This window comes from Oncorhynchus keta, unplaced genomic scaffold, assembly GCF_023373465.1.
Source record: "Oncorhynchus keta strain PuntledgeMale-10-30-2019 unplaced genomic scaffold, Oket_V2 Un_scaffold_11504_pilon_pilon, whole genome shotgun sequence".
NCBI lineage: Eukaryota > Metazoa > Chordata > Actinopteri > Salmoniformes > Salmonidae > Oncorhynchus > Oncorhynchus keta.
The window spans coordinates 174,760-193,450 of NW_026290759.1; the positions used below are offsets into that span (position 1 = coordinate 174,760).

Below are 18,691 nucleotides of genomic sequence, written 5' to 3' on the forward strand. Positions count from 1 at the left end.
GACAGTTGTAACTATCACTGTTACATTGAACAGGGTGAATGGAATATGAATGACAGTTGTAACTATCACTGTTACGTTGAACAGGGTGAATGGAATATGAATGACAGTTGTAACTATCACTGTTACAGGGTGAATGGTTGAACAGGTTACATTGAACAGGAAGTGAATGGAATATGAATGACAGTTGTAACTATCGCTGTTACGTTGAACAGGGTGAATGGAATATGAATGACAGTTGTAACTATCGTTGAACAGGGTGAATGGTTGACAGTTGAACTATCGCTGTTACGTTGGGTGAATGGAATATGAATGACAGTTGTAACTATCGCTGTTACATTGAACAGGGTGAATGGAATATGAATGACAGTTGTAACTATCGCTGTTACATTGAACAGGGTGAATGGAATATGAATGACAGTTGTAACTATCGCTGTTACATTGAACAGGGTGAATGGAATATGAATGACAGTTGTAACTATCGCTGTTACATTGAACAGGGTGAATGGAATATGAATGACAGTTGTAACTATCGCTGTTACATTGAACAGGGTGAATGGAATATGAATGACAGTTGTAACTATCACTGTTACATTGAACAGGGTGAATGGAATATGAATGACAGTTGTAACTATCACTGTTACATTGAACAGGGTGAATGGAATATGAATGACAGTTGTAACTATCGCTGTTACATTGAACAGGGTGAATGGAATATGAATGACAGTTGTAACTATCACTGTTACGTTGAACAGGGTGAATGGAATATGAATGACAGTTGTAACTATCACTGTTACGTTGAACAGGGTGAATGGAATATGAATGACAGTTGTAACTATCGCTGTTACATTGAACAGGGTGAATGGAATATGAATGACAGTTGTAACTATCACTGTTACATTGAACAGGGTGAATGGAATATGAATGACAGTTGTAACTATCGCTGTTACATTGAACAGGGTGAATGGAATATGAATGACAGTTGTAACTATCGCTGTTACATTGAACAGGGTGAATGGAATATGAATGACAGTTGTAACTATCACTGTTACATTGAACAGGGTGAATGGAATATGAATGACAGTTGTAACTATCGCTGTTACATTGAACAGGGTGAATGGAATATGAATGACAGTTGTAACTATCGCTGTTACATTGAACAGGGTGAATGGAATATGAATGACAGTTGTAACTATCGCTGTTACATTGAACAGGGTGAATGGAATATGAATGACAGTTGTAACTATCGCTGTTACATTGAACAGGGTGAATGGAATATGAATGACAGTTGTAACTATCGCTGTTACGTTGAACAGGGTGAATGGAATATGAATGACAGTTGTAACTATCGCTGTTACGTTGAACAGGGTGAATGGAATATGAATGACAGTTGTAACCATCGCTGTTACATTGAACTGGGTGAATGGAATATGAATGACAGTCATCCAACATGCTGTAGTAGAAATAAGGACATGCTCATGAAAAACAAAATGGTCCTCCCTCATCTTAAAGGGCACTGACCTCCACTGTTCGGGTGGTGGACCATTCTTGGTACACATGGGAAACTTGAGCTGAAAAACTGTAGCGTTGCAGTTCTTGACACAAACTGGTGCACCTGGAACCTATTACCATCCCCTGTTCAAAAACACTTACACATATTGTCTACACCATTCACCCTCTGAATGGTACACATACACAATCCATGCCTCAATTATCTTGGGCCTTAAAATTCCTTATTTAACCTGACTCCCCCTTCATCTACACTGATTGAAGTGGATTTAACTAGTGACATCAATAAGGGATCATAGCTTTCACCTGGATTCACCTGGTCAGTCTATGTCATGGAAGGAGCAGGTGTTCTTAATGTTTTGTAGACTCAGTGTATAGCAGGACAGATATTCAAGTGCTATTTCCATGTGATGCATTTGCTCTATTGTTTACAGGATTATTTGTATCTTATAGAGCATGGCTTTAAGGGAAGAGTATGGTCACATCTAGACAAAAACGATTGTGAAAAATGAACAGAGAAAATGTGTATTAACACACTACCTATTCATAGAAGTATTTATTCATCATCTACATATTCATATTAAGCGTCTACGTCTGTGTACAGGAAAGTATTATTTGAAAGACGTAAGAGAAAATATATCAGCTTATTGTTAAATTATTATGACGTTCTTTCCAATACAACGTGTCGTAACTATCGTTTCCAAACTGCGTTACCCACTCCAGCCAGCAGATGGCGATCTGCGTCTTTCAGGTGATGCTTCTTGTGTGACGTATAATGGACTGGACGGGCGCTTCTTCAGGAACAACAACACGGATACTATTTCAACCACCTCGGTAGCTTGCTAGACAACATAAAACCGATAGATTGACGCTTTACACCGTGTTTGTGTACATTAGCTAATCTCAGTGTTTTAAACACATTTCTGTTGACTTATCATCTGATGACCTTTAACCTAATTTGCTTGTTCAATTTGCAAACTTGTTTAAGATTGATACTGAGGTTAGCACTAGGCTAGTCGCTAATGCTAACTAACTAGCTAACATCCCCGACCATGAGTTCACTAAACTACTCCTCCCCTGCTAAAGAAGAGGTGGTCTGCTGGACGGAGAAAGAAGCTCTGGGACTGAACATTGTCGTGGAAGAGGAGGCTGTTACAGTGAAAGAAGAGGAGGCTGTTGCAGTGAAAGAAGAGGAGGCTGTTGCAGTGAAAGAAGAGGAGGCTGTTACAGTGAAAGAAGAGGAGGCTGTTACAGTGAAAGAAGAGGAGGCTTTTATAGTGAAAGAAGAGGAGGCTGTTACAGTGAAAGAAGAGGAGGCTGTTACAGTGAAAGAAGAGGAGGCTGTTACAGTGAAAGAAGAGGAGGCTGTTACAGTGAAAGAAGAGGAGGCTGTTACAGTGAAAGAAGAGGAGGCTGTTATAGTGAAAGAAGAGAAAGAACCTTTTAGAGAGGAAGAGGATGGTATCTCAGTAAAGGTGAAGGAGGAAGACGTTTTGGGAGTGAAAGAGGAGGATACAGAATATCTGATTAACACCAGTGAGTACTGTCTTAAACAGGGGCACAAACTATGCAGTTGTTGAACTAATGTGGGGTTTTTAAGGGGCATTCTACTGAAGTTCTACACTTAAATACGTTTCGTACTCTATAAATTGTTAAATGTTCATTCTGCAGTTGGTTCATATATTTTGGGGACTTTTAAATGAGATGTATTGAATTCTCCATGTGGTCTACATTAAAGTTCCCCATCTGATATAACAGTCTTTTAAAAATGCAATATTGGAGCATCATTTATACTTAAAATATCAAAGGGACGCAAAAGGAACCCATTTCGTGGAACAACCCTTTTACATTTGCATCACAAACATTATTTTATAAAATCATGATGAAAGTGGCCCTTTTAGACATATTCATGCCTCTGGTAAGACTCTGTGATTGTAATAGAAGATCATATGTTTACCATTTGTTTGATGTTCTCGTTAACACAGGAGAGAGACATGACTATCCTGGATCCTCTGGGGAGCCTCAACAACATCCTGATGCTGACGAGGCAGAGAAGAGTCTCTCCAGATCAGATCACCAGATGGTACAGCTTGGCCTGGTCTAGCATACAGCTTGCTCTATCAGGGTCTGGGCTGGGTTTCTGTAAAGCACTTTATGACAACCGTGACATCAGCATTCATAATGGTATGTGTCTGTGTCTCCTCTATGGTTACCAGGACAACGCTAGCCCTTCCACCCTCCCGGAGTCCATGTGTCGTGCCTCTCCCGGTAGCACCTTACTGCTGGGTATGAAGAGGTTGTCTGTGCTGCTGGTGGACTGCAGGAAAACAACGGGGCTGAGTGGAACTGTGAGAGGAGGAGAAGATAAGAAAGGATCAGATTTAGCTCATCAAAGTAAGTGCTGTAGTTTAGTTTGAACAAATGAAATAGATCTGCCCACTGGTATCTGTTACCAGGACAACCAACAGAGTTCTGTTAGTTGACAGGAAGATAGACTGGTGGATATGGATGTTATGAATATCATAACACTGAAAAAGGATTCTGCCAATGAAAAGAGAGAAACCAATAGACCATATAAAACCTTGATGAAAGTTAGTTTTAGAGAGAAAGTTTCAAGATGATCCAATGTAAGGTTCATGTTTTCCTAAAAACATAGATGTTACATTGCCTGTCCCAGTCAACCCCATATCTTTACAAGACTCTAGAACTAAACTCCAGACACTTCAATGTGGTCTGTATTGCTTCATTAACATCTAATCTACAGTTAAAAATGGCAAATGTATATTTTCATCTAGAAGAAAAAGAAACACCTATTTAGGCTGCGAGGTGCTGAGTGGAAAACTTGAAAATAAAGGAGAGCTGCACATTCTCGGAGCTCAGATGCAAAAATATCCAACGTTTTGACAGCCAAGCTGTCTTCATCAAGGTATGTGTATTTTAAAACAAGTTCTGTAAGCCTTTTCTAAAAGCTATGAAAATTGATTGAATGAAAAGCATTATTTGGGGGGGGGGGACACACGACTCCAACATATAGACCTTAACAGAACATGTCTTCATTTTGAAATGACTAACTTTGACGCCCGTGTAACTGACTCCAGTGTAACTGACTCCAGTGTAACTGACGCCCGTGTGCTACTAACAGTTTAGTTTCCTCCATTGTTCCTGTTCCCATACTGGACTCAAACTAGTGATCCTCTACTTCTCAACACACAAAAAAAGGTTAAATAAATACAAATAAAAAAAAATATCTTCATGAGGTTCTATAGTAGCAAGGATCTGACACCTCCAGAGGGCTTGATGGCTCAATCCACCAGAGGTATGGCTACATATACAACATATACATTGTTTATTAAAGGCATCTCTGTTCAAAGAGATCTGTAATGAAGCATGTTGTGGTGATGAACCTTCATGAGGTTCTACTGACTGGACATCACTACACATACGGTGAGTAGAGTGGGGACCTCTGAGCGATGGTCCTGTCTAGACTTGGCATCAGAGAATATATGAGCTCTATGGTAGTTGGTAGTTGACTCTATCCCCAAAGTGAAAGACTAACGAGTCATTGAAATAGAACTTAAAACAGATTCTATGATATTCACCATGTTACCTTTCACACATGGAAGATGGGAGCGACCATGTCCCTTATATGGAGTCGTCTGCTATTGGCCGTTGCTCGATTGACATTGTTTGACTGGATCTCCCTAGACTCCGCCCCTAACGAGGCTTATAATATCATAGAACAGGCGTTATGCTAGGTAACCTTAAATTACATGTCCTACTTTGCTAATTTCTCCGTATAAAATGGCCTATAACTTTAACACTAGCAGATATCCTGGAACTGATATACCCTTAAAGTATATTATGTTCAACTATTTCAAAATAATGCAAACATTTGTTTTCAATATTCATGTTTATATTTTTCAATATTCATGTAGTAAAAAAAAATAAAGGTTTTGGACTTCCACACAATAATTAACACTGTCTTTGGCAGGAGGAAAACCAAACTTGGAGGAACCAGAGACGTCCGAACCAGCAAGACGACACCTCTGCTCCCAGATTGGAAAGAGTTTTACCAAGTTAGGAAGCCTGAAAAGACATAAGCGGACACACACAGGAGCGAAGCCACACCATTGCTCCCAGTGTGGAAAGAGTTTCAAATTGTTACGAACCCTTAAAGGTCACGAGCGAATACACACAGGGGAGAAGCCATACCATTGCACCCAGTGTGCAAAGCGTTTTACCCATTTAGGAAGTCTGAAAGCTCATGAGCGAATACACACAGGGGAGAAGCCTTACCGCTGCTCCCAGTGTGGAAAGAGTTTTACCCAGTTAGGAAACCTGAAAGCTCATGAGCGAGTACACACAGGTGAGAAACCTTACAAATGCTTAGACTGTGGGAAGATATATTACTCATCACAGTCACTTAAAAGTCATGAGAGAATCCACACAGGGGAGAAGCCTCACCACTGCTCCCAGTGCGCAAAGCATTTTACCCATTTACGATGCCTAAAAGTTCATGAGCGAATACACACAGGAGAGAAGCCTTATTGCTGCTCTCAGTGCGGAAAGCGTTTTACCCAGTTAGGAAACCTGAAAGCTCATGAGCGAATACACACCGGGGAGAAGCCCTACCACTGCTCCCACTGTGGAAAGAGATTTAACCATTCAGGAAAACTGAAAGAACACATGAAACTGCACACAGGTGAGAAGCCTTACAAATGCAAGTCCAATGTGAATGTTCAATACACACAATAGGTTAATTGCTAGCCAGTTAGCTAGCTGCTTCGTCTTTGTCCGCACAGCAGCTTGCTATCAACAAAGTCAAAATGGACTCCAGGCCTGGTGGTGGCAGCAGTGCACTACAACCACTGTTTACCGGAGCTTCCTGATGGGGAAATAATTAGGCTGTATACAGATTGATTAACCACATTTCCATCCAAAGTTTTTATTTGAGTCAAGTCATACCGTATAAAAAAACTCAAGACAGATGTGATGGAAACAGGTTTTCAGAAGACTGAGGTGGGTTTCCCTCTAACTTTTTACCTGGGCTTTGCTCCTTTCATATTTATTTTGATCCTGACAAACCCCAATCCCTGCCAGTGACAAGGATACTCATAACATAATGCTGCCACCACAATACTTATTGTGTGGTTAATATGTGGTCTATCTCCAGGTCATCAGACTTAAATAGTCACCTCTAGCCGGCCTCCTCACAGTACCCTGTCCTGAACTTTAGTCACACAACCACCCAGTACTCCACCCTGTATTCTAGTCAAGGCTCATCCTATATAACTACTACTGTACACACCTTTTATATTCATATACGGTCCATAATGTCTAGACACACCATCATATATCAAATGTATTTATATAGCCCTTCGTACATCAGCTGATATCTCAAAGTGCTGTACAGAAACCCAGCCTAAAACCCCAAACAGCAAGCAATGCAGGTGTAGAAGCACGGTGGCTAGGAAAAACTCCCTAGAAAGGCCAAAACCTAGGAAGAAACCTAGAGAGGAACCAGGCTATGTGGGGTGGCCAGTCCTCTTCTGGCTGTGCCGGGTGGAGATTATAACAGAACATGGCCAAGATGTTCAAATGTTCATAAATGATCAGCATGGTCGAATAATAATAAGGCAGAACAGTTGAAACTGGAGTATACATTGTAAACAAACTGTATATTTATATTCCGGACTCTGACATTCCTCGTTCTACCATTTCTCAATATTTCTTCATCCATTTCTTCAAAGAAATTGTGGGGATTTGCATGTTTTGTTAGATATTACTGCACTGTTTCGCTACACCTGCGATAACATCAGAGAAATGTGTGTATGAGACCAATAACATTTAATTTAATTTGATCTGTGGTCAGGGGTGTGCAGACAACAGATGGTGTTTATGGTGGTAGGACTTCACTGCTACTTCCTATCTGACTGGTAATAGGACTTCACTGCTACTTCCTACCTGACTGGTAATAGGACTTCACTGCTACTTCCTATCTGACTGGTAATAGGACTTCACTGCTACTTCCTACCTGACTGGTAATAGGACTTCACTGCTACTTCCTATCTGACTGGTAATAGGACTTCACTGCTACTTCCTATCTGACTGGTAATAGGACTTCACTGCTACTTCCTATCTGACTGGTAATAGGACTTCACTGCTACTTCCTACCTGACTGGTAATAGGACTTCACTGCTACTTCCTATCTGACTGGTAATAGGACTTCACTGCTACTTCCTACCTGACTGGTAATAGGACTTCACTGCTTTTTCATAGTTTTTATGTCTTCATCTATTATGCTACAATGTAGAAAATAGTAAAAAATAAAGAAAAACCCTTGAATGAGCAGGTGTGTCCAACGTTATGCTACTGTCACATAACATAATACAATGTCAGAGTCAGTGTTCGTGTCCTTAGATGCTTTGGTAATGTGTTATATTGTGTACATGTTCCGTAGATATTCCTTATCCTCTTAGATACTAGTACATTAGTAGTACATAACAGTGTAATAGTGTAGTACCACAGTACGGTCCTGTCTTGACAGACATTAGTAGTACATAACAGTGTAATAGTGTAGTACCACAGTACGGTCCTGTCTTGACAGACATTAGTAGTACATAGCAGTGTAATAGTGTAGTACCACAGTACGGTCCTGTCTTGACAGACATTAGTAGTACATAACAGTGTAATAGTGTAGTACCACAGTACGGTCCTGTCTTGACAGACATTAGTAGTACATAGCAGTGTAATAGTGTAGTACCACAGTACGGTCCTGTCTTGACAGACATTAGTAGTACATAGCAGTGTAATAGTGTAGTACCACAGTACGGTCCTGTCTTGACAGACATTAGTAGTACATAGCAGTGTAATAGTGTAGTACCACAGTACGGTCCTGTCTTGACAGACATTAGTAGTACATAACAGTGTAATAGTGTAGTACCACAGTACGGTCCTGTCTTGACAGACATTAGTAGTACATAGCAGTGTAATAGTGTAGTACCACAGTACGGTCCTGTCTTGACAGACATTAGTAGTACATAACAGTGTAATAGTGTAGTACCTCAGTACGGTCCTGTCTTGACAGACATTAGTAGTACATAACAGTGTAATAGTGTAGTACCACAGTACGGTCCTGTCTTGACAGACATTAGTAGTACATAACAGTGTAATAGTGTAGTACCACAGTACGGTCCTGTCTTGACAGACATTAGTAGTACATAGCAGTGTAATAGTGTAGTACCACAGTACGGTCCTGTCTTGACAGACATTAGTAGTACATAACAGTGTAATAGTGTAGTACCACAGTACGGTCCTGTCTTGACAGCCTCGTTTGAAACTTTAAAAGTTTATTGTTTATTGTCAGAACCAGACTTCTGGACATGTGTAGTATATAAAATATCAGGGACTCCTAGATTCACCAAAGGTTCTTGTTCTCTACAGTTTAACATAAACAGTATTTCCCTCCCCTCTAAAAACATACTTTTGGATTATAAACATGTCATTAAAAAAGATGCCTAAAGTAGCCAGTGTATCTTGTCATGTCATATACATCATAACCCAGGGGTGGTCAAATTGTTGTTAGAATGTTATATACATCATAACCCAGGGTGGTCAAATTGTTGTTAGAATGTTATATACATCATAACCCAGGGGTGGTCAAATTGTTGTTAGAATGTTATATACATCATAACCCAGGGTGGTCAAATTGTTGTTAGAATGTCATATACATCATAACCCAGGGTGGTCAAATTGTTGTTAGAATGTTATATACATCATAACCCAGGGGTGGTCAAATTGTTGTTAGAATGTTATATACATCATAACCCAGGGGTGGTCAAATTGTTGTTAGAATGTTATATACATCATAACCCAGGGTGGTCAAATTGTTGTTAGAATGTTATATACATCATAACCCAGGGTGGTCAAAAAATGTCATTAGAATGTTATATACATCATAACCCAGGGGTGGTCAAAATTGTTGTTAGAATGTTATATACATCATAACCCAGGGGTGGTCAAATTGTTGTTAGAATGTCATATACATCATAACCCAGGGTGGTCAAATTGTTGTTAGAATGTATACATATAACATCATAACCCAGGGGTGGTCAAATTGTTGTTAGAATGTTATATACATCATAACCCAGGGTGGTCAAATTGTTGTTAGAATGTTATATACATCATAACCCAGGGGTGGTCAAATTGTTGTTAGAATGTTATATACATCATAACCCAGGGGTGGTCAAATTGTTGTTAGAATGTTATATACATCATAACCCAGGGGTGGGGTGGTCAAATTGTTGTTAGAATGTTATATACATCATAACCCAGGGTGGTCAAATTGTTGTTAGAATGTTATATACATCATAACCCAGGGTGGTCAAATTGTTGTTAGAATGTTATATACATCATAACCCAGGGGTGGTCAAATTGTTGTTAGAATGTTATTACATCATACATCAAATTGTTGTTAATGTTATATACATCATAACCCAGGGTGGTCAAATTGTTGTTAGAATGTTATATACATCATAACCCAGGGGTGGTCAAATTGTTGTTAGAATGTTATATACATCATAACCCAGGGTGGTCAAATTGTTGTTAGAATGTTATATACATCATAACCCAGGGGTGGTCAAATTGTTGTTAGAATGTCATATACATCATAACCCAGGGGTGGTCAAATTGTTGTTAGAATGTTATATACATCATAACCCAGGGTGGTCAAATTGTTGTTAGAATGTTATATACATCATAACCCAGGGGTGGTCAAATTGTTGTTAGAATGTTATATACATCATAACCCAGGGGTGGTCAAATTGTTGTTAGAATGTTATATACATCATAACCCAGGGTGGTCAAATTGTTGTTAGAATGTTATATACATCATAACCCAGGGTGGTCAAATTGTTGTTAGAATGTTATATACATCATAACCCAGGGGTGGTCAAATTGTTGTTAGAATGTTATATACATCATAACCCAGGGTGGTCAAATTGTTGTTAGAATGTTATATACATCATAACCCAGGGTGGTCAAATTGTTGTTAGAATGTTATATACATCATAACCCAGGGTGGTCAAATTGTTGTTAGAATGTTATATACATCATAACCCAGGGTGGTCAAATTGTTGTTAGAATGTTAGAACCCAGGGTGGTCAAATTGTTAGAATGTATATACATCATATCCCAGGGGTGGTCAAATTGTTGTTAGAATGTTATATACATCATAACCCAGGGGTGGTCAAATTGTTGTTAGAATGTCATGTACATCATAACCCAGGGGTGGTCAAATTGTTGTTAGAATGTTATATACATCATAACCCAGGGGTGGTCAAATTGTTGTTAGAATGTTATATACATAACCCAGGGGTGGTCAAATTGTTGTTAGAATGTTATATACATCATAACCCAGGGGTGGTCAAATTGTTGTTAGAATGTTATATACATCATAACCCAGGGGTGGTCAAATTGTTGTTAGAATGTTATATACATCATAACCCAGGGTGGTCAAATTGTTGTTAGAATGTTATATACATCATAACCCAGGGGTGGTCAAATTGTTGTTAGAATGTTATATACATCATAACCCAGGGGTGGTCAAATTGTTGTTAGAATGTTATATACATCATAACCCAGGGTGGTCAAATTGTTGTTAGAATGTTATATACATAACCCAGGGTGGTCAAATTGTTGTTAGAATGTCATATACATCATAACCCAGGGTGGTCAAATTGTTGTTAGAATGTTATATACATAACCCAGGGTGGTCAAATTGTTGTTAGAATGTCATGTACATCATAACCCAGGGTGGTCAAATTGTTGTTAGAATGTTATATACATCATAACCCAGGGTGGTCAAATTGTTGTTAGAATGTTATATACATCATAACCCAGGGGTGGTCAAATTGTTGTTAGAATGTTATATACAATCATAACCCAGGGGTGGTCAAATTGTTGTTAGAATGTTATATACATCATAACCCAGGGTGGTCAAATTGTTGTTAGAATGTTATATACATCATAACCCAGGGTGGTCAAATTGTTGTTAGAATGTTATATACATCATAACCCAGGGGTGGTCAAATTCTGATCAGGCTCTATCTGAACTACAGTCTGCTGATCGGGCTCTATCTGAACTACAGTCTGCTGATCGGGCTCTATCTGAACTACAGTCTGCTGATCGGGCTCTATCTGAACTACAGTCTGCTGATCGGGCTCTATCTGAACTACAGTCTGCTGATCGGGCTCTATCTGAACTACAGTCTGCTGATCGGGCTCTATCTGAACTACAGTCTGCTGATCGGGCTCTATCTGAACTACAGTCTGCTGATCAGGCTCTATCTGAACTACAGTCTGCTGATCGGGCTCTATCTGAACTACAGTCTGCTGATCGGGCTCTATCTGAACTACAGTCTGCTGATCGGGCTCTATCTGAACTACAGTCTGCTGATCGGGCTCTATCTGAACTACAGTCTGCTGATCGGGCTCTATCTGAACTACAGTCTGCTGATCGGGCTCTATCTGAACTACAGTCTGCTGATCGGGCTCTATCTGAACTACAGTCTGCTGATCGGGCTCTATCTGAACTACAGTCTGCTGATCGGGCTCTATCTGAACTACAGTCTGCTGATCGGGCTCTATCTGAACTACAGTCTGCTGATCGGGCTCTATCTGAACTACAGTCTGCTGATCGGGCTCTATCTGAACTACAGTCTGCTGATCGGGCTCTATCTGAACTACAGTATTTTACAGAACCTTTACTGACCTTCAATTATTATTCATCTGCACCTGGTGTTGTTTTAACCCCCCAACCCGGCTGTAGGTTTTTATCAGTAAGTCATGAATCAATTGTCAGCTCAAGCTCCAGAGGCCCAACTCAGTCCCATAGACACAGATGAGAGAGTACCCATCAAAGCTATTCGATGGCTAAACAGTATTAATACAATCTTGTAATTTCTCAGTGTCCACCCTAACGACAACGGGGAAATGTTACTGATGTGCTTTGTGTCTGTCTCCAAAAAATATATAAAAATGGACAGTCCTGCAGTCAGCATGCCAATTGCACGCTCCCTCTGAGACATCTGTGGCATTGTGACAAAACTGCACATTTTAGAGTGGCCTTTTATTATCCCCAGCACAAGGTGCACCTGTGTAATAATCAAGCTGTTCAATCAGCTCCTTCATATGCCACACCTGTCAGGTGGATGGATTATCTTGGCAGAGAATAAATGTTAACTATCAGGGATGTAAAAAATTCTGCTTTCTTTTTTTTCAGCTCATTAAACATCCAACACTTTACATGTTGCAGTTATATTTAGTTTATTATAGTTACTATCAGTTTTAGGAACATCTTACCCAAAATATTTCACCTTATTTTTTACTTTACCCAATATATGACATCAGCGATAGTCAAAATGTAGAAAATCTGTGAACGTCTAAATAAGAAATTGGTCCATTTAAACAGCAGGTGTCGAACCCTTTCAACAACGGAGAGATTTTACTGATGTGCTTTGTGTCTTCAACATAAAAAGAAGTTTTGGACATACACGCCGGGGAAAAGCCTTACCACTGCTCCCAGTGTGGAAAGAGTTTTAACCAGAAAGGAAACCTGAAAGCTCATGAGAAAATTCACACAGGGGAGAAGCCTTACCACTGCATGCAGTGTGTAAAGAGTTTTAACCAGAAATGAAACCTGAAAGCTCATGAGAGATTACACACAGGGGAGAAGCCTTACCACTGCTCGCAGTGTGTAAAGAGTTTTAACCAGAAAGGAAACCTGAAAGCCCATGAGAAAATTCACACAGTGGAGAAGCATTACCACTGCTCCCAGTGTGGAAAGTGTTTTAACCAGTTAGGGCCCCTGAAACAACATCAGAGAATACACACAGGAGAGAAGCCTTACCACTAATGTGTTTCCCTGTTTTTACCAGATGAAATTGCTTCTTCCAATTATTGATAAACATGTACCTGTTAAGAAACTGAGATATGTTAAGGCTCCATGGATTGATGAGGAATTTAAAAACTGTATGTTTGAAAGAGATGGGGCCAAAGGAGTGGCTAATAAGTCTGGCTGCACATCTGGCTGGCTGGTTTACATACTGCAAATTGAGAAATGATGTGACCAAACTCAACAAAAATAATCAACTTTATTAGGAAGCCAATATCAATGATATAAAGAATTATTTTTAAAAAAATTTTAAAAAGAAGGGCACAAATACAATGCTATTTCTCTGTAAACAAATGAACAACGGACTTTCAGCATGCTTATAGAGAAGGGCACTCAACATGTACTGCACTGACACAAATGACTGATGATTGGTTGAGAGAAATTGATAACAACAAGATTGGGAGCTCTATTGTTAGATTTCAGTGCAGTCTTTGATATTATTGACCAAAACCTGTTGTTTAAGAATGTTTGTGCTATGGCTTTTCAACCTCTGCCATAATGTGGATTCAGAGTTATCTATCTAATAGAACTCAGAGGGTTTTAATGGAAGCTTCTCTAATGTCAAACATATAAAGTGTGTTGTACCGCAGGGCAGCTCTCTCGGCCCTCTACTCTTTTCTATTTTTACCAATGGCCTGCCACTGGCATTAAACAAAGCATGTGTGTCCATGTATGCTGATGATTCAACTATATAAGCTACCAGCAACCACAGCTAATGAGTTCACTGAAACCCTTAACAAACAGTTGCAGTCTGTTTTGGAATGCGTGGCCAGTAATAAACTGGTCCTGAACATCTCTAAAACTAAGAACATTGTATTTGGTACAAATCATTCCTCAAGTTCTAGACCTCAGCTGACTCTGGTAATGAATTGTGTGGCTGTTGAACAAGGAGACTAAATTACTTGGCATTACCTTAGATTGTAAACTGTCATGGTCAAAACATACAGTGCCTTGCGAAAGTATTCGGCCCCCTTGAACTTTGCGACCTTTTGCCACATTTCAGGCTTCAAACATAAAGATATAAAACTATTTTTTTGTGAAGAATCAACAACAAGTGGGACACAATCATGAAGTGGAACGACATTTATTGGATATTTCAAACTTTTTTAACAAATCAAAAACTGAAAAATGGGTGTGCAAAATTATTCAGCCCCCTTAAGTTAATACTTTGTAGCACCACCTTTTGCTGCGATTACAGCTGTAAGTCGCTTGGGGTATGTCTCTATCAGTTTTGCACATCGAGAGACTGAAATTTAGATGCTAGAAAGAGTGTGCAAGGCGGAATGGAAATGTTTCCCTCGACCTGTGTGCATATACAGTATATCACAAAAGTGAGTACACCCCTCACATTTTTGTAAATATTTGAGTATATCTTTTCATGTGACAACACTGAAGAAATGACACTTTGCTAAAATGTAAAGTAGTGAGTGTACAGCTTGTAAAACAGTGTAAATTTGCTGTCCCCTCAAAATAACTCAACACACAGCTATTAATGTCTAAACCGCTGGCAAAAAAAAGTGAGTACACCCCTAAGTGAAAATGTCCAAATTGGGCCCAATAAGCCAACCTCCCCGGTGTCATGTGACTCGTTCGTGTTACAAGGTCTCAGGTGTGAATGGGGAGCAGGTGTGTTAAATTTGGTGTCATCGCTCTCACACTCCCTCATACTGACTGGTCACTGGAAGTTCAACGTGGCACCTCATGGCAAAGAACTCTCTGAGGATCTGAAAAAAAAGAAGGCCTGGGCTATAAGAAGATTGCCAAGACCCTGAAACTGAGCTGCAGCGCGGTGGCCAAGACCATACAGAGGTTTAACTGGACAGGTTCCACTCAGAACAGGCCTCGCCATGGTCGACCAAAGAAGTTGAGTTCACGTGCTCAGCGTCATATCCAGAGGTTGTCTTTGGGAAATAGACGTATGAGTGCTGCCAGCATTGCTGCAGAGGTTGAAGGGGTGGGGGTCAGCCTGTTCATGCTCAGATCATACGCCGTACACTGCATCAAATTGGTCTGGTGAGAGGAGGAGAGAAGGAATACAACGTGGCTGTTATGAAAGTGAACTGTGGTGTATTCATTCTGACGATTCTGTTGACAAAGGTTTCTTAAACAGAAAAAAACGGGATAAACATACTTGAATTTGTCAAATAAAATCAAACTTTATTTGTCATATGCGCCGAATACAACAAGTGTAGACCTTACAGTGAAATGTTTACTTACAAGCCCTTTAACTAACAATAGAGTTCAAGAAGAGTTAAGAAAATTTGAGCAAATGAACTAAAGTAAAAAATAATAAAAGTAACACAATAAAATAACAATAACAAGGCTATATACAGGGGCTACTGGTACCGAGTCAATGTGCGGGGGTACAGGTTAGTCGAGGTAGTTTGTACATGTAGGTAGGGGTGAAGTGACATTTCATAGATAATAAACAGTGAGTAGCAGCAGTGGACAAAACAAATGGAGGGGTCAATGTAAATAGTCCAGGTGGCCATTTAATGAATTGTTCAGCAGGCTTATGGCTTGGGGGTAGAAGCTGTTCAGCAGGCTTATGGCTTGGGGGTAGAAGCTGTTCAGCAGGCTTATGGCTTGGGGGTAGAAGCTGTTCAGCAGGCTTATGGCTTGGGGGTAGAAGCTGTTCAGCAGGCTTATGGCTTGGGGGTAGAAGCTGTTCAGCAAGCTTATGGCTTGGGGTAGAAGCTGTTCAGCAAGCTTATGGCTTGGGGGTAGAAGCTGTTCAGCAAGCTTATGGCTTGGGGGTAGAAGCTGTTCAGCAGGCTTATGGCTTGGGGGTAGAAGCTGTTCAGCAGGCTTATGGCTTGGGGGTAGAAGCTGTTCAGCAGGCTTATGGCTTGGGGGTAGAAGCTGTTCAGCAGGCTTATGGCTTGGGGGTAGAAGCTGTTCAGCAGGCTTATGGCTTGGGGGTAGAAGCTGTTCAGCAGGCTTATGGCTTGGGGGTAGAAGCTGTTCAGCAGGCTTATGGCTTGGGGTAGAAGCTGTTCAGCAGGCTTATGGCTTGGGGGTAGAAGCTGTTCAGCAAGCTTATGGCTTGGGGGTAGAAGCTGTTCAGCAAGCTTATGGCTTGGGGGTAGAAGCTGTTCAGCAGGCTTATGGCTTGGGGGTAGAAGCTGTTCAGCAGGCTTATGGCTTGGGGGTAGAAGCTGTTCAGCAGGCTTATGGCTTGGGGGTAGGCTGTTCAGCAGGCTTATGGCTTGGGGGTAGAAGCTGTTCAGCAGGCTTATGGCTTGGGGGTAGAAGCTGTTCAGCAGGCTTATGGCTTGGGGGTAGAAGCTGTTCAGCAGGCTTATGGCTTGGGGGTAGAAGCTGTTCAGCAGGCTTATGGCTTGGGGGTAGAAGCTGTTCAGCAAGCTTATGGCTTGGGGGTAGAAGCTGTTCAGCAAGCTTATGGCTTGGGGGTAGAAGCTGTTCAGCAGGCTTATGGCTTGGGGGTAGAAGCTGTTCAGCAGGCTTATGGCTTGGGGGTAGAAGCTGTTCAGCAGGCTTATGGCTTGGGGGTAGAAGCTGTTCAGCAGGCTTATGGCTTGGGGGTAGAAGCTGTTCAGCAGGCTTATGGCTTGGGGGTAGAAGCTGTTCAGCAGGCTTATGGCTTGGGGGTAGAAGCTGTTCAGCAGGCTTATGGCTTTGGGTTAGAAGCTGTTAAGGAGCCTTTTGGTTCTAGACTTGGCGCTCCGGTACTGCTTGACGTGCGGGAGCAGAGAAAACAGTCTTGACTTGGGTGACTGGAGTATCTGATTTTTGGGGCTTTCTTTATATAGGTCCAGGATGGCAGGAAGCTTGACCCCAGTGATGTTCACAACCCTCTGTAGTGTATTACGGTCAGATGCCGAGCAGTTGCCATACCAGGCGGTGATGCAACCGGTCAGGATGCTCTCGATGGTGCAGCTGTAGAACGTTTTGAGGATCTGGGGACCCATGCCAAATCTTTTCACTCTCCTGAGGTGGAAAAGTTGTTGTCGTGCCCTCTCTTCATGACTGTCTTGGTGTGTTTGGACCATGATAATTAGTTGCTGATGTCTTCACGGCTGTCTTGGTGTGTTTGGACCATGATAATTAGTTACTGATGTCTTCACAACTGTCTGTCCATGTGTCACTGTCTGTCACCTAAAAAACGTATCTCGACCTGTGTGCACCTACGTTCTAAACTTCCATTCATAGGCTAGGTTGTAGAAATCTCATGATGGGTATAGGGACAATTAGAGTATCATATAGTAGCCTAAACCTGTTGCTGTTACATTGAACAGGGTGAATGGAATATGAATGACAGTCATCCAATATGCTGTAATAGAAATAAGGCCATGCTCATGAGAAAACTAATCACATGGGAAGCTGGAAAAACCCAGCAACGTTGCAGTTCTTGACGCAAACCTGCGCCTGGGACAAACTACCATACCCTGTTCAAAGGCTCTTAACTATTTTGTCTTCCCCATTCACCCTCTGGATGGCACACATACACAATCCATGTCTCATTTGTCTCAAGGCTTAAAAATCCTTATTTAAGCCATCTCCTCGCCTTCATCTACACCGATTGAAGTGGATTTAACTTGTGACATCAATAAGGGATCATAGCTTTAGCCTGGATTCACCTAGTCAGTTTGTCATGGAAGGAGCAGGTGTTCTTAATGTTTTGTAGACTCTGTGTAAAGCACTACAGAAAATCAAGTGCTATTTGCATGTGATACATTTGCTCTCTAGTTTACAGCGGGGTTGGGAAATTCCAGACCTCGAGGGCCTGATTAGTGTCACAGTTTTACCCCAGCCCAAGCTAACACACCAGACTCCAATAATCACCTAATCATGATCTTCAGTTTAGAATGCAGTTTGATTAATCAGCGCGCCCACCCCTGGTTTACAGGATGATTTGTATCTTAAAGAGCGTAGCTTTAAGGGATTAGTACCGTCACATTTAGATAAAAAACGAATGTGAAAAATGAACAGAGCAAATGTGTATTAAAACACAGTATTTATTCATCATTTACAAATTCATTAAGCTTCTACTTCGGTGTACAGGAAATAATTATTTGTAAGACGTAAGAGAAAATATATCAGTTTATTGTTAAATTATTATGATGCTCTATCCAATGCAAAAAGTGTAGTAACTATTGTTTCCAAACTGCGTTACCCACTCCAGCCAGCAGATGGCGATGAGCGTCTTTCAGGTGATGATTCTTGCGTGACGTATAATGGACTGGACGGGACACTTCTTCAGGAACAACA

General features: G+C 40.8%; 2 long non-coding RNA genes and 1 pseudogene across 3 annotated transcripts; 2 read left to right on the top strand and 1 right to left on the bottom strand.

The window, feature by feature from the left end:
• The first annotated feature begins 2,317 nt into the window (after positions 1 to 2,317).
• LOC127927296 (zinc finger protein 791-like) overlaps positions 2,318 to 18,691 on the top strand; it is a 31,857-nt pseudogene continuing 15,483 nt past the window's right edge.
• Positions 7,220 to 8,764, bottom strand: LOC127927300 (uncharacterized). Of its 2 annotated transcripts, none has more exons than XR_008126838.1 (3): positions 8,630 to 8,764; positions 7,751 to 8,569; positions 7,220 to 7,715 (listed from the first exon to the last, which is right to left on the bottom strand). It is a non-coding gene; the product is annotated as an uncharacterized LOC127927300 (long non-coding RNA). The 2 variants fall into 2 exon arrangements; XR_008126837.1 differs by having other exon boundaries at positions 7,220 to 7,645; positions 7,681 to 8,569.
• On the top strand, positions 9,139 to 11,429 carry LOC127927302 (uncharacterized). Its single transcript, XR_008126846.1, has 3 exons — positions 9,139 to 9,249; positions 10,095 to 10,496; positions 11,275 to 11,429. It is a non-coding gene; the product is annotated as an uncharacterized LOC127927302 (long non-coding RNA).